This window comes from Lycorma delicatula, chromosome 1, assembly GCF_047948215.1.
Source record: "Lycorma delicatula isolate Av1 chromosome 1, ASM4794821v1, whole genome shotgun sequence".
NCBI classification, from domain to species: domain Eukaryota; kingdom Metazoa; phylum Arthropoda; class Insecta; order Hemiptera; family Fulgoridae; genus Lycorma; species Lycorma delicatula.
Window position 1 is genome coordinate 189232043 of NC_134455.1, and position 24469 is coordinate 189256511.

The 24469-nt window shown below is 30.5% G+C and overlaps 1 protein-coding gene across 1 annotated transcript in view; it reads right to left on the bottom strand.

Annotated features, from left to right (window-relative positions):
* The window catches only part of LOC142326313 (sodium-coupled monocarboxylate transporter 1), a 172358-nt gene that overhangs the window by 126909 nt on the left and 20980 nt on the right, over positions 1-24469 (bottom strand). The window lies entirely within an intron of this gene.

Here is a 24469-nt window from a genome sequence, read left to right on the forward strand (position 1 = left end):
TTTCAATTAAGTAGTCTTAACAGAGAAAATAGATCGTTTTAAAAATCTTCATCTTTTACGAGTGAAAACTACTAAAAATTGAAGTTCTTAGTTCATATTTTGAAGTCATGTTTGGATTCAATGTCAAAAAATACATAAGAATAAGCCAAAATTATCTGTGAACAAAACTCTTGTAGACCAGTGTTGTTAATTAAATAACTAAAGCTTCATTCAAGTCAAGAGATAAGTTTTTAAAACTATGTAATTGTGGATGTTGCTTCAAAGCTTACTCGAAGTTAAAGATAATTTTTTTTTTAAGGATAGGCTGAATAAAGAAGTACAAAAAATTATGAACACGATAATTGATGACTGTAATATATATAAAACACTTCACTTTCCGTTTAACTACTTTAAATTTCCAGTGCATCAGACTATTTGCATAACAAAATATGACATGAATTTGGTTGAATAATTGTTTTTTTATATAACGTACTCCACATGAGCCTTTTAAACTTTAGATAAACTTTTACTTATCAAAACATACGGTAAAACGCCTAATACAGTTTTTATCAATTTTGCTAAAAGTTTAATTCAAGAAAAGTAGACGTACTTTCTGTTCAGCATGACTTGACAAAAGGTACAGTTAGCCTGGTAAAAATAAACTATAAAATAATCGAAAAAACTGTTTTGTAAAAAATCAGACATTTCCATGAAAATATGCATGTAAAAATGTCTCTAATCGTACTATATGTTTAGATGTTGCATTGTTGACCATGATATACCTTATAAATTAGGGTGATGTTATAGAAGACAATTAATTGTAATGGGTACCAATCAAGTGTGTCTTTATACAATTGTGTCATTAGTGCTTTGTTGACAATATACATCCGTTAATAGTAAATTGTAGATTACGGAAGCAATAAAAAATAGTTACGGGTGAATTTATGACCGAGTTTTTTTTCCGTATTTCTAATATAACAGTAGTATTATTATAGTACATTTATAATATAACGGTAGTATTATATAGTTTTATCAGTAAAACTGTGATTATCATTATGCCACGCATGAAATTCTTTTCTGATTCCTTAGTCGTTATTAATACATACAATTATGTAATTTTTTCTTAACTATAATGATTGTTGTTTGTTGAAGACGCTTTATTAACAATGAATTTATTTTTATCACTCGATTTAATAATTCTAACTTAATGAGGGATTTATTAATAATAACAATAATAATCTCACAAAGAAAAATAATATTTAATTTAGAAAATGTCCTCTTTATTTTTAAACATACGAGTAAATAAAAACTCACGGTTTATTTTTGGTGTAGGCTAAGGTAGAAAGAATGCATTTACAATTTATTCTTTAGCTAGATGCTTTATGTCTACGAAGTTGCTTAGATAGTAAACTGTATTAACTATAATTAAGTAATAATTAACCTGTCACGAATTTTTCACTTCTAAAGTTTGTTACAAAAATTTAGCTACAATAGAGTAAAAAATCTAATTTGGACCAAATTTTATTAATTTATCACTAATTTTGATTGAAATTAGATCCAGCGCAAAACAATAATTAACACGAAACATTAATAAACGATTTCTACGTTCAAATAATAAATATGATATTTAAAAGAGAGAATGGTTTTTTTTTTTTATGGTCTCTCAATATTTCGTGTTAACATAATACTAATACATAGTACTAATACATAAATTAGTTACTCGTATATTCCAAAAGGACAATTTTCTTCCAAAAATAATGCTAATTTATTCCTAAATTTTGACTAGACGTGCCAGAATACATTTAAAAAAGAAAAATCAGTTAGTATATGAAAATAAAAGTATTGCACTCTCTTTGAACTGAATATTACTTCATTAGAGTTCCAAATTTTGAAAATTATTTACGGATTGTATTACGTACTTATTAACACTTGTAGGATAAAAAAAATTACCACGATAATACTTGACTAATAATTTAAATTAGAAAGTATTTGATAATAATTTACTTATGTAGGTCCAAATTATAAAACCACGTGTACTCAAGAAATTGTTTTTTGTTCGTTATTCCCTTTCCAGCCCCACACCCAGAAAAATTGACGAAAATTATAATTAATTTTTCACGTCTAATATAACCAATTATTTTGGATATAAGATTATTAAACTGAATAACTACTGAATATCAATAATTATTAAAAAGTGGTTCATTAATTATATTTAATTGCCAGTTTATAAACCGATTAAGACGATGCGATTACGACTGTTATAAATTTAAGATCCAGATACTCGATAGAGCAAGTTTTAAATTGAAAAATAAGTGTCGGGATATTGATATTGACTGTAATTTAATAAATATTAATGCAAAACAAATTCGATTTAATAATAATTTGTAATCGCTGTTACAATTATGCGCTATAGTGTAATGTATGTTACAGTAATATTAATAGAGAATAGTAATTAAACGATTATAAGGAGGTTCTCAGTAGTAAAAAGAGTAAGTACAGAGTGTTCAAAAAGTCGCCGGGCAGTATGCTTTAGAATTATGCGGTGCATTGTATTCTTTCGGCGTTAGGTTGGTTTCTCTGTGTGTTCGTTGAGCGTTGGTCAGTACTAAACCAAGACGTCAGTTGTTGAGTTGTAATAAAACGTGCTTCGTTTCGTTTGCTGGAATCAATAGTTGGAGAAACGTAATGGTTTATTCGATAGAGGAACAGATTTTTGTTGTTGAACACGTTTTTTGTGAAGGTAACAAGTATACTGCTTTAGTGAAGTTTTCTGAAAAGTTTCGAATACTCCTATTCCTCACCGCAATGCAGTTCGAACTCTTATCGAAAAATGTTATGCAACAGGCTTTGTTGAAGACGCTGAACGAAGTGGAAGACCACTTAAACTAAACAATAGAAGCCGCTTGATATTTCAGATGGTATGGCCGAAAGTACATCAAAGTCGATGCGTTAAGTTAGCACAGCAGAAAGATATCGGTGTTGGTAGTATGGGCGAGGATTGCAGACGAAGTAGCGACAGCGACCAATGAAGCTATCAATCTCGTGCAGCACTGGTTGATGGATACGGGGCTAACTTTGTCTCCTGAGAAAACATCATTCATCAGTCTGGGCATTCTCTTTCTCCGATTCAGATTACGGTTTAGTGCTCCAGCCTTAGTACCCCAGTTGGAGTCGGTGAAGTATTTGGAGGTATGGCTGGACCGACGGCGTACGTTCTCCATAAACTTCAAGAGACATCTCATCGTGCAGGAGCGATGGCGAGAGCACTGAGTAAGCTCCTGGGCAACGTGGCCGGCCCCTGGTTATCCAAAAGAATTGTACGGTCATGTGATCAATTGCGTTCTGCTGTATGGGGTCATTGTTTGATCGAAAGTTCTGGGGTACGATCGAAATCGGCAGGTACTGGAAGGTGTGCAGAGGTGAATTGCCCTCCACATCCTTTTGGCAAAATCTTCAGTTTCGACTGAGGCAGTTTTAGTCATTGCCGGGATCCCTCCATTTAAACAACTAGCCAAGATGAGGATTGGAAATATTGAAGGAGCAGACAGAAATGATACGCACAGGCGGTTGTTCCGAGAATGGCAGGTCCGCTGGACCTTTCCCCATGGGGCAATGAACACACCGTCTGATCCAGCAGGTCGAACCTTGGGTCAACCGTAGCATTGGTGAGGTCACCTACTGGTTGACCCACCAATTTTTATCTGGCCACGGCGTGTTTCGGGTGTACTTACATGCCAGGAGGAGAGCTGATGACCCTTTTGCCTTTCATTCGGAGAGCCCGATACACCTGAACACCTTGTATTCGATTACCGGACGCGGGGTAGTGAACGTCGCTGCTGTGAGTTGCTGGCTGGGCCCCTTACAGTTGACACAATCATAGACTGTGTATTATCAGGGGCAGAGAGGTTTTCCTGCGGTAACTGACATTTTGACACGGATACTCCAGGACAAAGCCAGGGAGAATGCGTGGCGAGGGGTTGGGGGACAGCCCCCTGCGGAGCTGCCGTTTGTCTGTGCTTGCACGGATGGGCGACAGTGATGAGGCACTGGGACTCGCTCATCCCTTCGCGAAAAAGACTGACCCGGTGTGAGTGCCCTACACAGGGTGCTCTCACTAGAGGTACTGGCGTCAAGACCGAGTCCCATCTGGGGTGGGATCCAGGAACGACATAGTTAGCCTTGGATACCCCGTCCTAGGGTTTAGAGGCAGGTAATGAAAAGATCTAACCGGCAGGTTGACCTGTCGGACCAGACGTATGGCCAGTGAACGGGAAGACCGGTTTGAGTAGACAACCCTCTAGGCTGTGCTTTGCTTTGTTGTGGATCTGGCCCGGGGAGGTAGGGTGGAAGAAAAAAATAAAAATAAAAAATATCGGACTTGCTTTCGCACATAAAGCTGTAAGGAGAGTACTGAATTTTTCCCCCGCAAAATAATGTGTGTTCAAGAACTGAAACCTACTGTTCATGCCAAAAGACTAAATTATTGCCAGTGGTTTAAACGTTTTATTGACCAAAATTCCGAAGGTATCCTCACAATTATGTTTTTTTTTTTTTTTACAGATAAAGTGTAGTTTCATCTGGAAGGCTATAATAATTCACAAAACACACGACTGTGGTCAACAATTACCCCCTAAGAATTACACGAACATTCTTCTTTTAACACAAAGCGAAAATTGGAGTCTGGATCGGTAGAGTAGAACGCGAATTATAGGTTTAATAATTTTTGAAAATACAGTTAATAGTAATCGTTATTGTGCTGTTTTAACAAACTTCATAATCAGTTAACAGAAGTGGAAATGAATCACAGTTGGTCCAACAAGTTGTCGCCACTGCGCACACAGCTAACAGATCAATGACGTTTTTACGAAATGTCTTTGGTGAGCGAACCTTTCGAAGGGTTTGTGATCTGCACGATCGCCCGATCTGACTTCCCAGATTAATTTTTATTAGGGGCAGCAAAACAAGCAGTGTATAGCAACAGACCACGCACGACTCACGAACTAAAAACCGTAACAACGGCATACGTACGGGACATTCCAGTTCATCAGCTGGTTAAAAGTGTTGGGAAGCAAATTGAAGCGTGTGCAAAGTTGTAGTGGTCTTGGGAGAAGGTCATTTTCAAGATCTTTTATGAAATATTCCAGTTACTGTAATATCCGTTTCTATAAAATAATGAAATAAAAATACAAAGTAATAATTAAGAAGTTGCATCATTACACTTCCATTATTCCAGTGACAGCAATTTTCCGAACGCAATGTATTGCGTAATAAGTTAGATTTTACTTCATTATTTTTTATTATTATTATTATTATTATTATTACGGCTACATTGTGATTACATAGAATTTTTTTTTTCAGCGGCTTAAGTGCCCTAACTAAATCAAGTTTTGACGATTTCTGTATATTAAACTTTACTGAGAACTCTCAATAAAACTATTATAGGAATTTTTTATTAAAAATACGTCCTTCATATGGTACTATTCCTGAGTAAGTGTTCTTTAAGGTGATTTTGTATAACTGGTAAAATATGAAAGATAACCGGAAAAACATCTGGATTACTCATTATTTTTACGTATACTTTTAAAGTGATCTTGGTTGGAAAACCACGAGCAATTTGCTGATATTATACAGCGAGTTAAGAAGAAGCTAAATTGACTCTAATGCGGTATAATAAATTATTTATAAAAGACAAATAACGATGACGGATAACAATCAATACTCTACCGATTTCAATTGAAACAATTATTAAAATTTACTCCTAACTTCATGAATCTGTTTTCATATTAATTTATTACCTCAATGATGTTTTTATGCGAATTAATTATATTACCGTTTGAATTTTTTTTATTGTTTCTGATGAAGAAGTTTTTTTATAGGAGGGATCGCTTTCAAATTATTATCTTTCTAAATGAAAGGACTAGACCGGTCGCATTATTTAATATATTTGCCAAAGAGTCTGAAGCCGACTAACTCGTTCCAAGAAGCGCTAAAAAAGGATATGTTATCCATACCGTTACTTTTCTTTAATAAGTTAGATGTTGCTTCATTATTTAAGTCAACCACAAAAAATCTGTACCTCTTTGATAGTTCTCCTACAGTTTTTGCTAAAATTAAACAGTCTCACTATTTTACTTTTAACGTATATTTATGCGGGTAAAGTAAATATTTAGCAAATATTTTTATTATTATTATTATTCGAGTCCAACAAATGAAATATATCACAGGTTTTTTAAGATCTTATAAATTTTTAACATATCGTTATTTTATAGAGGTTGCATTGTATTAAACGTAATCGTAACAGATTATCTAATTACACTGTTGCCAAACCAAAACTATTATACGAGTAAATAGAGGCATTTGAAATACAATAATATTAGAGAATGTTAAAAATTATGAGATAAAATTCTAAAGTAAGCGGAATTAAGATTAATAGAAGAGAACAGAAATAAAGTTTTCGGTACTAGAATCTTGTAAAAAAACTAAGCTAGGAGAGCCATGTGCTGTATAAGAAGTCAAGATTTATTTAATCTGATAAAAAGATTTTTTAAATAAAACAAAGATCAGAATATATAAAATAGGTAACTGAGAATATTATACATATTAAAATTGTTTACATTAAAAGAAGACCAGAACAGAACTGCAAGGAATGGAAAATAACATCTTATCATCGAACCATCGTAAAAAAAACTTAACCATATTAAGTCTATTTAGAAACAAATCGTAAAGATCGAATGGAATAGTGGCCATTGTGTTAATTAGTAGTAATGAATAAGACACAACATCTTTAAATCATTCTAAGCTTAATAAAAAATAAGAACACTAAACTATCGTAATACTATAAAATACTACTATCTGTTTCTTGCAGATTGAATTAATGCGAATTCAATCAAAAAATTAAGTAAAATTAGAAGTTCTTAAACAAGATTAAATAACAGTTTTACTAAAATCTAACAAATCTTATTAACCAGTAAATTTAAATATTATTCTTATAAAAGATTTAAGGTAGTTACCGTCTGAATCGATTAAATCCACTGTTAAGAAAAGCGAAAGGTGCATTATCTGTTACCGGAATCTTGACTTTTATTTCTGCCCTAAGATGATACGGCAGTACGTAATAACAAATAATACAAATTGTAAAAAAAATGACAATAAAATATTCAAATAAACGGAATAACATATTCACAATGGAAGCATAAGGAACTATTGCGACACAAACCAAAATATTATACGGGTTAGGTTGGTATATTCTTCTATTCTTATATATATATCTAAATTTACCTTTTATAAAAAGATAATGTAATATACTATGTTATCTATTTTAAGGGGGAAAAACACTTATGAAAACAATAATTTCTCATTAGATAAAATAAACCTAACTGAAGGGAGGATATAAATATTACTCTGCAAATATTACTCTACAATTATTCATTATTTTAAATAATGTTTGTAGAAATTAAATCGAATCGAATAAACAGGACTGGAAATGTTAGGAATTTTTAAAAATATTTTAATCTACAACCGTTTTAGCGTTTCAAAATTTTACTTTCATTTTAATTAAACATCTTTTTTAATGACTAAACGAAAACCATTAAAATTTTTAGTTTTAGAAAAACGTGATATTTTATTTTTAATACGAATCATTCTCAAAATTAAAGAAAACAATGATGAAAATAGGCTTTCCACTTCGCTTATTATTAAACGAAATAAAAAGTTTATATTTAAATATTTATAAATAATATAAACTTATAACACACGTTATAACGTAAAACATAAATATTTATATATAATATTAACAATCTATATTTAAATAAATATAAACAGTTTAATGAAATTTATTATTTATTTATAACTTAAAAAATATACAATTTAAAAAAATGACTCTTTAATTATACAGTAATATACGCGTGTCAGGTAATATGGATTTATTCTATCAGTAAGTAGAGGAAAGTATTCGCCCTCCTCTAAAATTATTAAAAAATTTAGATGACTGCGTAAGCACAGATCGATAAAAAGATTACGAAAGAATTATAAATTTTAACCGATGAAAATATATTACGAAAAAACGTGTTTCCACATATTTTTTTTTGGATGTAGTATTTCATTAAATGAAATAATGGTTTATTAATCTCACATAAAGGATAGAAAGGGAATTTTTTATCAAACTTTTCTCCCTGTTTGACATACTGAATGTTAGATAAGTTTTTTTTTATTATTGTGGTTATTGCGGTAAATTTACGTAAAGTGATAACGTGATCAATTAATGAAACACAATATTAAAAAATATATTTTGAAAAAAAAAAGTAATATACGACAAAGCATAAAATAAATAAAATATGATAAATTCAAACGAAGAATTTTTATTTACGACACAATATAGTAAAGTTAAAATATTATCCTCAAAATATTACTCGTAATGCTTATTTAATTATATAATATTTTACAACTTTTCTTCTTTTTAAAAAAATCAAAGATTTAAAACAGTATGAGTTAAAAATTGGACAAAAGAGAAAACTTTATTCTGCTGCGACCCTTTAAAAATTGAATATGCAACCAGGTCGATGAATACAGAATGATTAAGGTCTTTGAACCCTATTTGACTGTCATCAGTCAGTCTCGCGAATCTTAATACTTGCATATACAAAAACTAGTGAATGTAATACATTGTACAGTATGAAATATTACTGTAATCTACTTTTTTACAACTATAATTATCAGTATTATTAAATTGAAAAATTACAAAACGGGATTTTCAGTACAATACAGAAAATAACCACAAAAAAAGTATTTGCATTATCTTAGTTTACATAAATAGTATAACATATATTACAACTCTAATGACATATTTTGTACCTTATAATTGTTTGTAGTATTTGAGGTAAAATTAGAAGTAATTTTATAGTGAATATAAAATATATAACTTACAAAAAAATTGAAATGAAAGACTTAAATTTTTGCCTTCTCTATTTTGCACAGAAAATTTTGGATACAGAAAAATTCAGCGCGCGCGTGCAAACACACACACACACACACACACACACACACACACACACACACACACACACACACACACACACATATATATATATATATATATATATATAAGTATATGTATATGTATATATATATATATATATATATATATTCTCAAGGTATAATTAAACCTGCAGATACAAATTCTGCAATTTATTATACAATATTTTAACCGTATATTTTATTATTAATTTTAAATAAATATATATTTACAATTAAGTAAAGTAGGATTTATATCGTGCGAATCAACAACAAATAGTACTTTTCACATGTTTTCCCAATACATACTTTGACGATTGTATTAAATCTTTGTTTCAAATTTCAGCATATAAAGAACAAGTTTTAAATCTGTTAAAAATTAAGAAACATGACTGACAAAAAAAAATTGGATGTCCGGCCAGACCAGATCATTAACCCTACTGTAATATAGAAGTGCGGGCCCCTAAATTTCGGACCATCGCGATTAGATTCCTGAAGGTATTACGCCAATATGACTTAGTTAAAATGTCCATGTACTACAAACTTCCTGTTGCCTATTTCTTGGAAATGACATAGTTCATTTCGTTCGACGTATTAATTTTTTTGCGTTATTTGTATACAGTTTAACTATTTAAAAAATCTATTTAAATATTTTTATATCCTACGACACTTCCGGCAACTTAAGGATTCCATCGCGGGGTCATACATCTAAATCGGTGTAGCCGTTGAGCTGCTACAATGGAACAACTATACATATTCCTAAATAGACACTCCTTTTTGGCAGTCGTGTAACAATATCATTATGATTAACATAAAATTATAAAAAAGGTAAAATATAAAAGTAGAAATCAACGAAGAAGGGTCGATAAATAAGAATTTTAAAGAAATAAACTTTTCTTTCATTACAACCTAAATATTTAAATAAAGAGGAATCACATGAAAACTGACTAAATGTGAACATTTAGTCAATTTTTACATGATTTTAAAAAATATTTTTATGTAGATTTTAAAAAATCAATAGGTTGACAACACGATCGATGGTGCCAGTGGTTTTACAGTACGGAAAGAGATGAAATATTTGCTTTTTGAAAATCCTCCAAAAATACGGATTTCATAAAAAAATCGCAGTGCCTTTTTCAAAGCTCATAAAATTTCGCTTAGTCTGATATTTGTTCGGTCATTACAAAAAAATTTGACCGAGATAATTTTTGAAATACTGGCTTTTAAAAACCTATATATTTTACTCGAAAAGGTATAAAAATTACTTTAGTAGGTTTAATTCCCTTTTTTAATTTCCTTTTTTTTTCTGTAGGACAAAGAAAAAACTATCTTTTCAAAAATATATGTTCATGAAAAAAATGTTGTAAAATAACTTGTTTAGAATGTATATCGACAAAAATTTTAAACGTTCTTTTTAAAAGAAGGTTTCAATGAATACATATTTTTCTCACAATAACAATTTGATAATACAGTTTTTCATTAATTTATCTTTGTATTAATTTTCAGGGAACTGCAGTATTTTCGCTCTTCATTTTTGTAAGATCTTATCATGCTTTTATCATAAGTACAACGCTTAGATAGTCAATAGTGATTTTAAAATTTCCCTTAAATATGTACTATTTTAAACTGTTGAAAAAATTGACTTAAATAAAGATATTAAAAGATGAAAATATATAGTATAAACTAAAATTCCGTAACTTTCATCAATATTTTTAAACACAACATGATATATATGATTTGAATTTGCCTCCTTTTAAAAATTTTCAATGTTTTTTTTTTTATGTATTTAAGGTATCTTGTAACAAAAAGATTTCAGAAAAAAAAACCCTATGAGAAAAATTAAAACTGATAAATATTCTAATTTCCTATTTTCCCGAATTTTGCATGATGAATAGATATTTTCCATTAAATTTTAATTTTTTTTTTTTTTTGCTTAAAGATTAGTTGATTTAAAGAGCAAAGAAAATAATTTGTAGAAATAAAACAACCTAACGATCGAAATCGGATTTACTCTCCTTTTTCACATAACAGACCAAAACTAACACGAAATAAATGCGTTTATATTGTTTGCTCTATATTAATTATTAATTTACAAGTCACTTTATTCAATATCGATATTTATTTGTAATTTTTATACATATGTCTACGTTATTTTTTACGTCTATTATAATATTTTTATAATTTTTATTAATAGCAAACCTTAAAATTTTGTTCAACTATTTGTTCGATATCGATTAAATTTTGTTGAAAAGAAATATAACTTTCTATCAGCTACTGAATTTACTTACTTAAATAATAATACGCAATAATAATTAATAGTACACAGTATCAATTTTATGTACAAATATATTTTATTTCAGATTGAGAATCGCTTGCCAATTAAGTATTGACATAATCTAATTAAAATATTTTTGTAATGAATGTATTACAGAGTGATTCAAAGAAACGGGAAATTTTGAAAGTTGTGTTGGTAGCCGTGGGCGATTGGTACCACTTGATAAGTGGCGCCAGCCTCTCTAATCTAACCTGCCATTTAGTTGTCATGGATCCTTGGAGTGGTGCGCAACGTTCATTTGCTATCAAAGTGTTTTACAAAGATAATGACAGTGTGTAGGGAGCGCGTAGAGAATTTCGCCATCAATTTAATCTGGGACGGCACGACCGTGTTCCATCAGCACATGCAATTAAAACATAGATATATAATTTTGAGGAAACTGGTTCGGCAATGAAAAAGAAACGTCCAGGCCGTGAGCGAACCATCCGTACACCACAGAATGTTCAAGCTTTAACAATTTTACAAGATGCTGTCACACGAAGTCCACATCGGTCAATCCGTCGTCTCTCAGCATCTTTACAATTGCATAGTTCAAGTGTTCGAAGAATGTTAGTGAAGGACTTGCAATACCATCCATACAAGTTGCAGATCGTCCAGGAACTGAAACCGAACGATGTAGTTGTGCAAGCACAATTCTGTAATGTAATGCTTCAGAAGATAAATGATAATGAAGAGTTTGTTCACGAACTGTGGATGTCAGACGGAAGAGCATTCCCACCTCAGTGGATTTGTTAACAAGCAAAGTTTCAGATACTGGGCACAAGAAAATCCTACGCAGCTACACCAGCGTCCGTTGCACAGCCAGAAAGTGACCGTGTGGTGTGCTATGTCATCTTACGGTGTTATAAGCCCTTATTTTTTTGAGGATGACAACGCTCTTGCGACTACAGTGACGTCGGCTCGTTACTTAGCCATGCTTGAAACCTTTGTTGTGGAACAACAAAAGAGATTTCCACCAATTCTTAACACAGTCTGATTTCAACAAGACGGAGCAACGTCACATACTGCACGAATATCGATGGCAGCTGTACGCCGATTGTTTGGACAACGTATCATTTCACGAAATGGTGACATTAGATGGCCTCCCAGATCGCCTGATCTCTCAGCTTGCGATTACTTTTTGTGGGGTCACCTTAAAAGCAAAGTGTTCCACAGTAGACCTGCAATAACGGAAGAACTGAAGGCAAAGATCCGAGAAGCAATTGCGGAAATTCCAGTTGAGATGTTACGTCAAACCATGAACAATTTAACGAAGAGACTTCGTGAGTGTTTACATAGAAGAGGAGGTCACCTGGAAGATGTCATCTTTAAAAAATTAACTAAAATGTATGTATCCTAAAATGGCAACATTTGTACAATAATATGAAATAAAATTCAATTTCTAAAAAAGATTTTTCATTAACGTTATTTAATTTTTAAAATTTACCATTTCTTTGAATCTCTCTGTATGTACATATGTACGTTTCTTAAGAATAAAAAAAGAGAAGTAATGAAATCTGTTTGAGAAAAATCTGATCTTTTTTTATATATAATTATTATTTACATCTGATAAAATAAAAGTACGGAAATGTGTGGAAGATGACTCATTAAACACCTAAAAATTTCATTGAAAATTAAAAGGTACTTTTTAAAATATTTTTTACCGTTTTACTTCTTTATGTTAAACTGAAAGAATTCAAATCTTGAAATTAATTAATTTATTTTTCAATTAATTTAAATACGAGTTCTTTACAAATCTCCTAATTAATTTCATTTCATTCTGAAATTTATTCATTTAGTTTGTATCCATTTTTTATAAATTGAAGAGTACAGATTAGACCTCATATGACATGAGGTCTAATCTGTACTATGTAATCTGTAGTATCGGATTGTAGGGTTCTGTTGACAAAACGTGAAAAAATTCTGACTCTATTAGTCTCATATCTGTTTAATAAAAATTATAGTCGACTAGCTTATCCTAGAAATTTGATATTTTTCGTAAAAGATTTTTATCTGTTGTTTTTCGAACATGATTACGACTATTGAATGCTAGTGTTTCAATTCTACTCCAAATTCTTATTCACTAAATAAGCTGAAAACAAGTGGGTCAGGGAATAATGCTTTCCGCTAAGGCACTTGCAGCTTCAGATCCTCAACTGAACACATCTATTGCTCGTTGTAAAAACATCTATTGTAGTTAGCGTTGCAAAAAAAAAAAATCATAAACGTGAAAAACTGTGAGAAACATTTACTTAGAAAAACTTTCCATTTTGCATGTCATCATTACATAAAAGAGTAGATAAAAATAAACAGCAAAAAGCTTTCCTTTCGTGTGTTAGGAATTATAATTTCTGGATTTAACATTATGATCATGAAATTTTTACTAACTTCTAGAAACAAATCCAGGTTTACACAAGTATTGTCGTTACACAGTAAACATAAATATGTACCTTATTTATGCCATTCTAAAACTTAGTGAATAAGTTACTGCTTACAACTACACAGTAAGCTTTTTTGAGTTTTTCAGTAACATTCTGGAATCTAAAAAATGTTGGATCCTATTTCGGGTAGCGTTTGAAATCATATCATCCAGGAGATTCTCCTTCTTTTAAAAATCTTAACTAAAGAGTGAAAAGTAATAGACAACACACGTATCTGAATGAATACTTTTACATAATTGTATGCACGATAAGCAAATTTTATAAAATGTAATTAATTATATTTATTCCACTAAGGATTATACACGTTACCGGACAAAACATCAAATACTCAAATCAGGAAAGAGCTTAATAGATATTTTAACAAATAAGTAGAAGGCAATCAATGAAACATATTTTACACCAGAATACAGCTTATCTCTACTAGTTTAGAGATTTCCACATGAAAATTTGGGGAAAAAAAATCTTACCGACATCAGAGTTTAAAAGTTAAACATTAATTAGCTTAAATTTAAGATTAAACCCAAGAGTTTAAGTTAAAATAGATCTCAATTTTTAACAAAAAATTCAAATAATCTATAGTTTCGAAGAAAAGTGAAAGATCACAATTAATCTTTACAAAATATAAATTTACTGTGAAATTATGTATGTACTAATTATCGCAAAAATTTAATCCAATAAGAAAACTGCTACAAACTATTTATTATAAATTACCATAAATTATAGGATCTATCCCTTGATTTAAATTAAAGTTAGTCCTTTAATAATTTTTTTTCTTATAAACATAAATAAAAGCACATAGTTAAAAGAATTTCCGCAATTTTACTTATTTCGTGATAATTTAATGGTTTTTGATATTTTTACCATTGTAATGTTTCGGATTAGGTCCTTAACGACCAATTACACCAAAGAAATTGAGAATTATTCAGTTTTAAACAAATAACCTCGGGAAAATACTTATATTTTACATATTAGAATGATTTTTTACTTTTTTATTTCACCAAGTAACAAGTCGATTTATGTTGAAAGTAATTCAAACAGTTCTTTAATACTGATAAAATATTAATATAAAATATTTATTTCAAGTTAATATTTAAATTAGATTCATTTCTTTGGTATATCCGCTTTCATAAAATTTTAACCCGATGTTCTCAATTCTCTTGCTTCCGAGCATCTTTTCGTCACTTCCTTATAGCTACTTCTCTTTCTAATGCCTTTAAGTATTCCTTTCCTTCTCCCTGCTCTTCCTCTCTTTCCCATCCATAATCCTTCACTGATAACAATTTTACGTTGGATGAGCAGAGAAACTGCTTTTCCTCTTCTGTTTCGTCTTTGTCAAATTCCACTATTTCCAGTAGGATAGAATATTTTTAAATTCTCATTATTTCTTTGTATTAATCACCAGAAGCACAAAGTGGAATGGATGGATTTTCATCGATGTTAATCTTGGCCTGCTAACAACTAACAAATTTTATTTTTCATTAATATCAGAACATAGCGTCGTTAGAAATAATAAACGATTGTATGATGATAACCGTAAATTAATTAATAATTACGAGAACGGATTATTAGGTTTTATATTCTTTATCGGCAGCTAAATAATCAACTGCATAAAGAGAAAAAGAATATAGACAATATTTATTCTTGTAGTACATTAGTGAAAGTACAATTTCTTTAAACGTATGGCTATAAAACATAAAAGATTACAAGTTATAATCAATCCCATTGAAATTAGCTCATAAAATCTAACCTAAGACTAGAGTAACAAAAATAAGTATGCATATGTACTAATTATTTAATTTTTTCATTGTACACTCTCTTTCAATTTTCATCACATCTGCCTCAATTTTTTTTAAATTTTTTCATCTTTTATTAATCAATTTTGTTATTATGTTTATTCTCTTTCATTTTATTAAATTCTATAAATTTTAAGTATTAATTTATTTACTTCGAATAGTATCATTAAATGTAAATTTTTGGGTCAGTATTTTACCTGAACAGCCAAGAAAGAATTATCGGATCTTAGCATTGTCAATCGATTAAATATCACTCACTCTCTCTCTCTTTCTCCGAAGTCGAATCAATACTAACAAAAATGATCGGATAATATAATCAGAAGTAATAATTTCTTCAACTAAGTAATTGATATTATATATGTAATATGATTGCATAACATTTGTATATTTTAAGCTGTCTTACAACCAATCTCTCTTGAAAGATTACCTGAACCTTTGAATTAGATGTAGAATTTTAATCAAGATTAAATTATTTAATTTTTACATTAATATCAGTAAACGTTATTTCATTTATAAGCGAAGATAAATTTATTCTTACTGAAACAATGTGTTCTCTTTAACGTTAAATTTTTATTTAAAAAAAATCTCTACTACAAGAAAAAGTCTGTTTCTAATTGTTAAAAATACATTATTTTATAATTAGAGATTACACCAATAGTGATTTTGTCATTTCTGTTATTAATTACTATTAATATAATAAATATATATATTTACATTCACTAAAGACTAGCTTAATAAATAAAATACTGTATACGCGCTAACTATCTAGAAAAAGAAAGGACTTCACTAAATACTATATGTTTCATTCATTAATTAATTCTCTTTATCGGCCTTTATGTACTTTTCTTTGCCTTGACAAAAAACAGGTTTGCTTAAAAAAAAAACAAAAAAAATTGAAGCAAACGAATGCAATTTAAAACTGACAATATAAAGTAAATGATGATTTTTATGAAAATCAGGCATAATATTTTCATAATTGCAGTAAATTAAAAAAAAAAACAATGTATATTTATCAAATGCAATTGTAAATAATTTATTATTATGCTAAAACATACTATTATTGAATATTTAATTACTGCCTTTTTATTCTTTAATTTCTTGTGTACTCAGAAACTTTTAACATTGAAGTTCTGCGTAGATGTTTTCAACAAAATGATTTAAATGCAAAAAAAAATATTTCTTCTTGTGTAGAATAATGATTTTGTTTTGATAAAATCATAAAAAATTAGTTCTCATGCTTTACAACAATAAGGAGTATGAGTAATAATTCATATTTTTATTTGCTGACTGATGTCGATTGTGTATATCTTTTAATTTAGAATTTGCAATCATGAAAAGCTTTTTAATAACTAATCAACAAAGATCACTTTCCCCTTTTGATATAAATCAGGAATTAAAAAAAAATTGGAAATCTTAAATAAGCAAAATATGAATTTAATTAGCATTCAATTTATAAAATATTATTCCGATATAAACTAATAATGACTGTTACGGATCCAGAGATCTTCTACCTCCAACAGATTGACCCTCTACACACATACTAGAAAATTAGTACGATTACTAACGTATAAATATGTCATTATCAATTCAAACTCCTTAAAATTTCTACAGAAAATGGTATCAGTTTGGCAGGTTAAAGGATTCGTAAATATTTGCGGATAATCGGTTTAGGTAGGAACATGCTCCTGTACTCAAAGTGGATTTAAACTTCACGCAAATAAATTAATAAGTGAATATATTTTTCTTTATATTAGTTTTCAAGATTTGTTTATTTAAATAGTATGTTTTATTTACAAAAAAGGTAATTTTCATAACTATATTTCTCTTAAAGACTCTGCATGATCTTAGGAGTAGTTATTCGGCGGTACCTTTCGCGGCGTCGAATCACTAAGTAGCGGATAAGGAAGAAATACGGTTGTCGGCATCAACAACTGCTGAAAAGGAGTACCTGTTTTGTTATTTACTGCTAAAGCGGTGTTTTATGCTGAATAAAACATCCCTGAAAATGGTCATCTGAGTAAGCCGCTGCAGACCAAAACGGAACCAGAGGCCGCAGTAAAATGTTCTGCGTTCTGCCATAACCGATAGATCCAATTCAATCGTAAAATTATCTTTAAAATGTTTTTTAAGATGTTTTATACTCGGCCACTAGGGGAATGTAGACTTTGAAACTTGTTTCCTAATTAATATTTATTAACAGTATATCAGTGCGATTTGAAAAGAAAGTGCAAATAAAAGCGATTTAATTTTTTTGTTTGTTGTTTTGCTACAACACAATGATCCAACAGATATTAATAACCTATTCGAAATTACATATTCTTATAAATTATTATATTATATATTTCAAAATAAATATTAGTAATATTAATGTATTACTTGAGACTCACCATCTCGGAATATAATGGCTAGGATGGGGCAGTACAATCCTGTATCAACAACAGCAGTGTTAACATTGGTAGCTTAGTGGAGGATTGTAGTAAATATTACCCGAGGGTAGCTCTTGAATGGTCCTGCATTAAGCATAGCATAATCTGATGCCTAACTCTTATAGCGGCATTCGTGCACCAGGTCTTTCAAGAGGTCCAGCACCTCTTGAAAAAAGTGAGGATAGGTGCGTGGTGGATCAGTGGCGCCCGGCTTTCGTTATTTAGGATGATCTTGTGCAGAAAGTTCATATGGTCATCCCTGACCCGCCAACGAAACAGTTTTTAAAAAAAAGGAGTTTTATATTGCCATCTTACGGGTATCGTGGAAGGTTCTTTATTGGAAGATTGCCAAACCCAAAGGCAGGGCAAATTAGTAATCCGTACCTGATGAGGAAGAAAACCCGAATCATCGCAAAGGCCCAATGATAAGGAGGAAGCCGATTGGCGCAATCGTCTGATTCTGATACGTCAAACGGATAGATAGTTAACCCAAGACGATTTAACGATAATTAAAAGATTTTATCGCTAACATGATTGTAATGTGGATCAATTTATAGGGGATGGAATAATGACGGCGAAGTCATTGACGAATCAGTAAAGAAGTTTGCGTGTGTATTTAAATGTAAGAGCAAATGTAAAATCTCAATATTTTAAAATAAATATAAAAATAGTACGACGCTTGGATACAGGAACCGTAATGCAAGAAGCTTACCGACATGGTAATTACACTATTCCCATCTCAAAGACCCAAAGTAGAGGATAAATCTCCCAATTACTCAACTGAAAGATGTTTATACTTAGCTCAGGAGTCAATCGGTTAGATAAAAATTCAGTTATTTTGCTGTCTGTTTCAGAAAAGATGACTATTTTTTTAATTATACTGACATTTTCGAGATTAGAAAAGTGCAATTGGTAATGCAATCAAAGGCAAAAAGAACCACGGTTCAGGCGGTCTTTGTCGCAAGGCTACAAGCACTTTCTGCTAAAATTATTTAGTTTATTGTCGTTAAAAATTGTTACCTTAAGCCATGGTTAGTTAAGGGGACTGCGTTCAGTCCCAAGCCGAAGAAGGATCCAAAATCCCAAAGATTTATGGAAATCAGCATGGCTGCCGATTACAATAAGTTTCATACTGGTGAGAGTGTACGCTGGAATTCTTCAGAATTGTATTCTAGGGATGGTTAACGTCCATCCTTCCAGAGGGGATTTATGCCCAGAAATAGATGTTTTGAGAAATATTTCTTGATAAAGGGGCTAGATCGGGTAGACAGGAGGAGGATCACAATGGTTAACTTGTAAAAGTCATTCAACACTGTACAAAATTAAAAAACTTATTATAACAGAAATAATAAACTAAGTTCATAATAATAAACTTATTTTTACGAGTCGAGAATCTTTATAAAGAGCGACAGACTTCCGGTTCAAATATAGTTTACACCTGAGATTGAACGCAATCGGAAATAGCACTGATGTACATGGAGTCAGACTGGCTTTAATATAACACGTAGGAGATGTGTGTTAGGTGGAAACTCTAGGTAATGTGTTAGGCAGCTGGCGGAATCGCAAGACGTAGTACACCAAACATCACGATGAGGACAGAGTTTCCTCATCAAGTAAAATCTCAGGGCGTGCCACATTATATAATAATAGGTTTACAGCATACACCATACGGGGGATGTTATAAATTTAAGAATTAACAAGGCCCGTTAGATAGCAGTAGAGCTCATGGCGCCTCAGTTAGGACAATGCGATCATACAGCTAGCTACATAAGCTTGCTCAACTGGGCGAAGTATCTTAGGCAGAACTCTTCTAATGTAATTAGATAGTAATGTTCTATGAACAGTGTAGTTAACCAGAACGGTGACTTAATTCACAATAAAAAAATAAATAAATAAAATTTTATTTAAATGTAACAAAATATTAATTTCATTAAATTATATTTATTAATAAAACGTTAAATACGAGGGTAAATACGGCCATCTTCGTGTAGAATTCGAATCTGTGTTTTTCTTTTTGTATTTTTATTGCAACAAAAATAGTTATAATTTAAACAAGTGCAATATCTTCTGTAATTAATACGAAAGCGACTTTCTTATCTTTTTATAAGTTTGCAGAGAATTCCATTTTATTATTTTTCACACATTTTATTATTCCCACCCGCCATGACATTGGTTATTTACTAAAACGTTTGCATTTGCAAAAAAAAAAAATTTTATGAAATAAAATTATAATTATTTCATTAGTTGTTTTACAGATATAAAAAATATAATTGAGGAAAGATATTAAAATGATTATTCAGATTTTCTATTGAATGTTCTTCAGTTAAAATATTGCGTTATTAAAACAAATTATTCTTTATATAAGTATTATCTAAATTATTTATAAATATATTAAATTATTCTAATTTATGCCTGATAAGGAAAATAAACGGAATAAAATAGATGAAACCGAAGGAATTTAATTAAAATAGCTATTTACATAGAAAAAGTATTTACAAGAAAAATCTATCTACAAAGGTAATATCCTAACCTGGGCGATCTGTACCGTTCTGCCTTCTGTCATAACCGGTAGATCCACCTCTCTCGTAAAATTATATTTGAAATTTTTTTTTCGTACATATTTCTAATTAAGGTGTTTTATGCTCGACCATTATGAGGATGTCGAGTTTGAAACCGGTTTCCTAATTAATATTTATTAACTGTTTATCAGTGCGATTTCTAAAGCCAGTGCAATATGCATATAAAAGCGATTTAATTTTTTTGTTTGTTGGTATTTGGCTACTACGCAATAAACCAACAGCACATAATAACCTATTCGAAATTACATATTCTTATTTATTCATTATATTATATATTTCAAAATAAGTATTAGTAATATTAATGTATTATTTAAGACTCGGATTCTCAGAATAAAATGGCTAGGATGGGGCAGTACACCATGCATATGCAATTTATCCTTTATCAACAATAGCAGTGTTAGCATTAGTAGGTTACTGGAGGATTACAGTAAACATTACCTAAGGGTAGCTCCTGAATGGTCCTGCATTAATTTGGCATAATCTGATGACTAACTCTTATAGCAGCAGTCGTACCCAAAGCTAAATGCAAAGGTCCAGAACCTACTGAGAAAAGTGAGAATAAATGGATGAGTGAGGCCCGACTTTTGTTACTTAGGATGATCTTGTGCAGCTAGTTCATAGTGGTCATCCCTGACCCGCCAACGAAATAGCTTTAAAAAAAAAGGAATTTTAAAGTGCCGCGTTAGGGGTATCGTGGAAGGTTCTTTATCTGAAGATTGTTAAACGTATGGGCAGTGAAAATTTGTAGACCGTGCCTGATGACGAAGAAAACCTGAATCATCGCAAAGGCCTAATGATGAGGAGGAAGCCGATGGGGCAATCGTCTGATGCTCATATGCCGAACGGATAGATAGGTTAACCCAGGCCGTTTTAATGGAACCCACCCGGTTGGTCGTAGTAGTAGTAGTGAACGCGTCTTCGCAAATCAACTGATTTCGAAGTCGAGAGTTCTAATGTTCAAATCCTAGTAAAAGCAGTTACGTTTGTACGATCTGAATACTAGATCGTGGACACCGGTGTACTTTGGTGTTTGGGTTTCAATTAACAACACACTTCTCAGAAATGATCGACCTAAGACTGTACAAGGCTACACGTAACTTACACTCATACATATCATCCTCTGAAGTAATACCTGACGGTAATTTCCGGAGGCTAAAAAGGAAAAAAGGACGTTTTAATGGTAATTAAAAGATTTTATCGCTAAGATAATTGTAATGTGGATCAATTTATAGGGAATGGAATAATGGCGGCAAGGTTGTTGACGAGTCAGTAAAGATTTTTGCGTGTGTATTTAAATGTAACAACAAATGTAAAATCTCAATATTTTAAAATAAATGTAAAAATAGTACATGTTTTGAGAAATATTTCTTGATAAAGGGGCTAAATCGGGTAGACAGGAGGAGCATCACAATGGTTGATTTGAAAAGTCATTCAACACTGTTAAAAAATAAGAAACTTATTATAACAGAAATAATAAACTAAGTTCGTAATAATGAACTTATTATTACGAATCGAGAAACTTTATAAAAAGCGGCTGATTTCCAGTTCACATATAGTTTTAACTTGAGATTGAACGCAATCGGAAATATTACTGCATGTACATGGAGTCGGCCTGGTATTAATCTAACACGTAGGAGATGTTGTGGTAGCTAGAAACTCTAGGTAATGCGTTAGGCAGCTGCCTGAATTGCAAGACGTAATAAACCAAACATTACGATGAGAACAGAGTTTACTCATCAAGTAAACTATAAAGGACTACCACATTTGCTGGTTAGGAATAGTTTTACAGCATCCACCATACCCGGGATGCTATGAATTTAAGAATTAACGAGGCCCATTAGATGGCAATACAGCTCATGGCGCCTTACTTTAAGGACAATCCGATCATGCAACTCTATGAGTTGCTCAACTGGGCGGAGTATCTTAGATAAAATTGTCTTAATGCATGTAGGTACTATCGTTCTGCGGACAGTGTAGTTCACCTTGACAGTGACTATTGTCACAACAAAAAAATAAATAAATAAAATTTAAAATGCAACAAAACATTAATTTCATTTTTAAATCATTATAAATCATTATTATCATTATTAATAAAACGAAAAAAATACGGCATCAGCTTCGCATAGAATTCAAACTTGTGATTTTTTTGTATTTTTATTTTAACACAGATACTTATACACAAGTACAATATTTTCTATGATTAATACAAAAGTGACTTTCTTATATTTTTATAAGTTTGCGGACAATTCCATTTTATTATTTTTCATACTGTTTTTATTATTCCCAGCTGCCATGAAATTGGCTATTTAGTAAAACGTCTGCATTTGCAAAGAATTTTTTTTCTGTAATATTTTCTTCTACGCATCTGCATATAATATTTTTAATGCACCTGCATCCTTTGCCTTAATGTCTGTCTAAATTAGGTGAATTTAGGAAAAAACTTCTCGTCCTTTCATGTTGAGGTACCGGATTCGAATCCCGGTCAGGAAAGGCATTTTTCATACGCTACAAAATTTCCATTTTACATTCCCGTGCACAAACTTCGAGTTTGTGTGGTGAACTAATGATAAAAAAAACATGTACTGCAGAAATCCTTTTTTTTAAATTTTTAATAATGTTACTTCATCTAGAAAGTACGTATTCAATGTGCAGATGCTTGCTGAGTGCATCTGCACATTGAATACATTCTTATTTTGAATTCATTATATTTTACTTACATTGAATTTAGACAAAATAATTATACCCTAAACAATTTGAACGTTTTCCTTAATAACCGTTAGAATTAAACTATAAAAGCAATAAAGTTATAAACATTTGAAAAAACCGAAGGCCACGACTTTTTGAATCAAATAGGCCAAATTGCACTATGAAAAAAATTATAATTATTTCAATAGTTGTTTTACAGATATAAACAATATAATTGAGGAAAGATGTTACGATGATTATTCAGATTTTCTATTCTCTGTTCTTCAGTTAAAATATTGCGTTATTAAAACAAATTATTCTTTATTTAAGTATTACGCAATTTATTTATAAATATATTAAATCATTCAAATTTATGTTTGATAAGGAAAATAAACGGAATAAAATAGATGAAACCGAAGGGATTTAATTAAAGTGTTAAGTATATAGATTATTAACAGGAAAAATCTTTCTTGGACTTTAATTCAATAGTAATGTTTTACTGCACCGGATGTAAATGAATAAAAAGCACTGTTATTTTAATATATTTTTGGTAGAAAATATTCAGTAAGTTAATATACTGGAAGGTTTTAATTTAATAAGTTAGATTACAAACTGTTCTAAATGTTTTTTATTATATGTATATATATGTTTTTATATTTATTTATTTTTTAATAAAAGGTTAAATTACAATTTTCAATAAAACATAAAACTTTAAAAATCAAAAATAAATATTTCCAAATGTGTTAAAAATGATTAATTTTATTAATTATAACTTATCTTTCTGTTAACATGGATCGAAATATACATACACAGCGTTGCAACCGCTTTAAATAATTTTATATAATAATTTGAATATTTCAGTAGTATTATACAGTTCGTAAGTAGTATGTATCAGCAAAAATAAATAATTAACGAATAAAATTCAGCTTTACAAAATTTGTATTGTTTATCATCGTCATATCTTCTAACGCATAAAACTGCAGCTTTTCTTGTGATATATTCAACTTAATCTCATTAAAAGAAAAACGTCAGGCAGTAGCATCAATTAATAAAGGTTTCCTTGTTAATCTTCTGGGTAAAATACATAAAAAATGATAGAAGTTTTTAAAATACTTTAGTAAATATTTATTCGATTTATTAGATTACTGTTCGTTATTAATAATCCATTTTTTCTATCTTTACCCCAGGAAAATTAATATTACGTATACTTAAACGTAAATTATGCCTCAGAATGCAATATTCA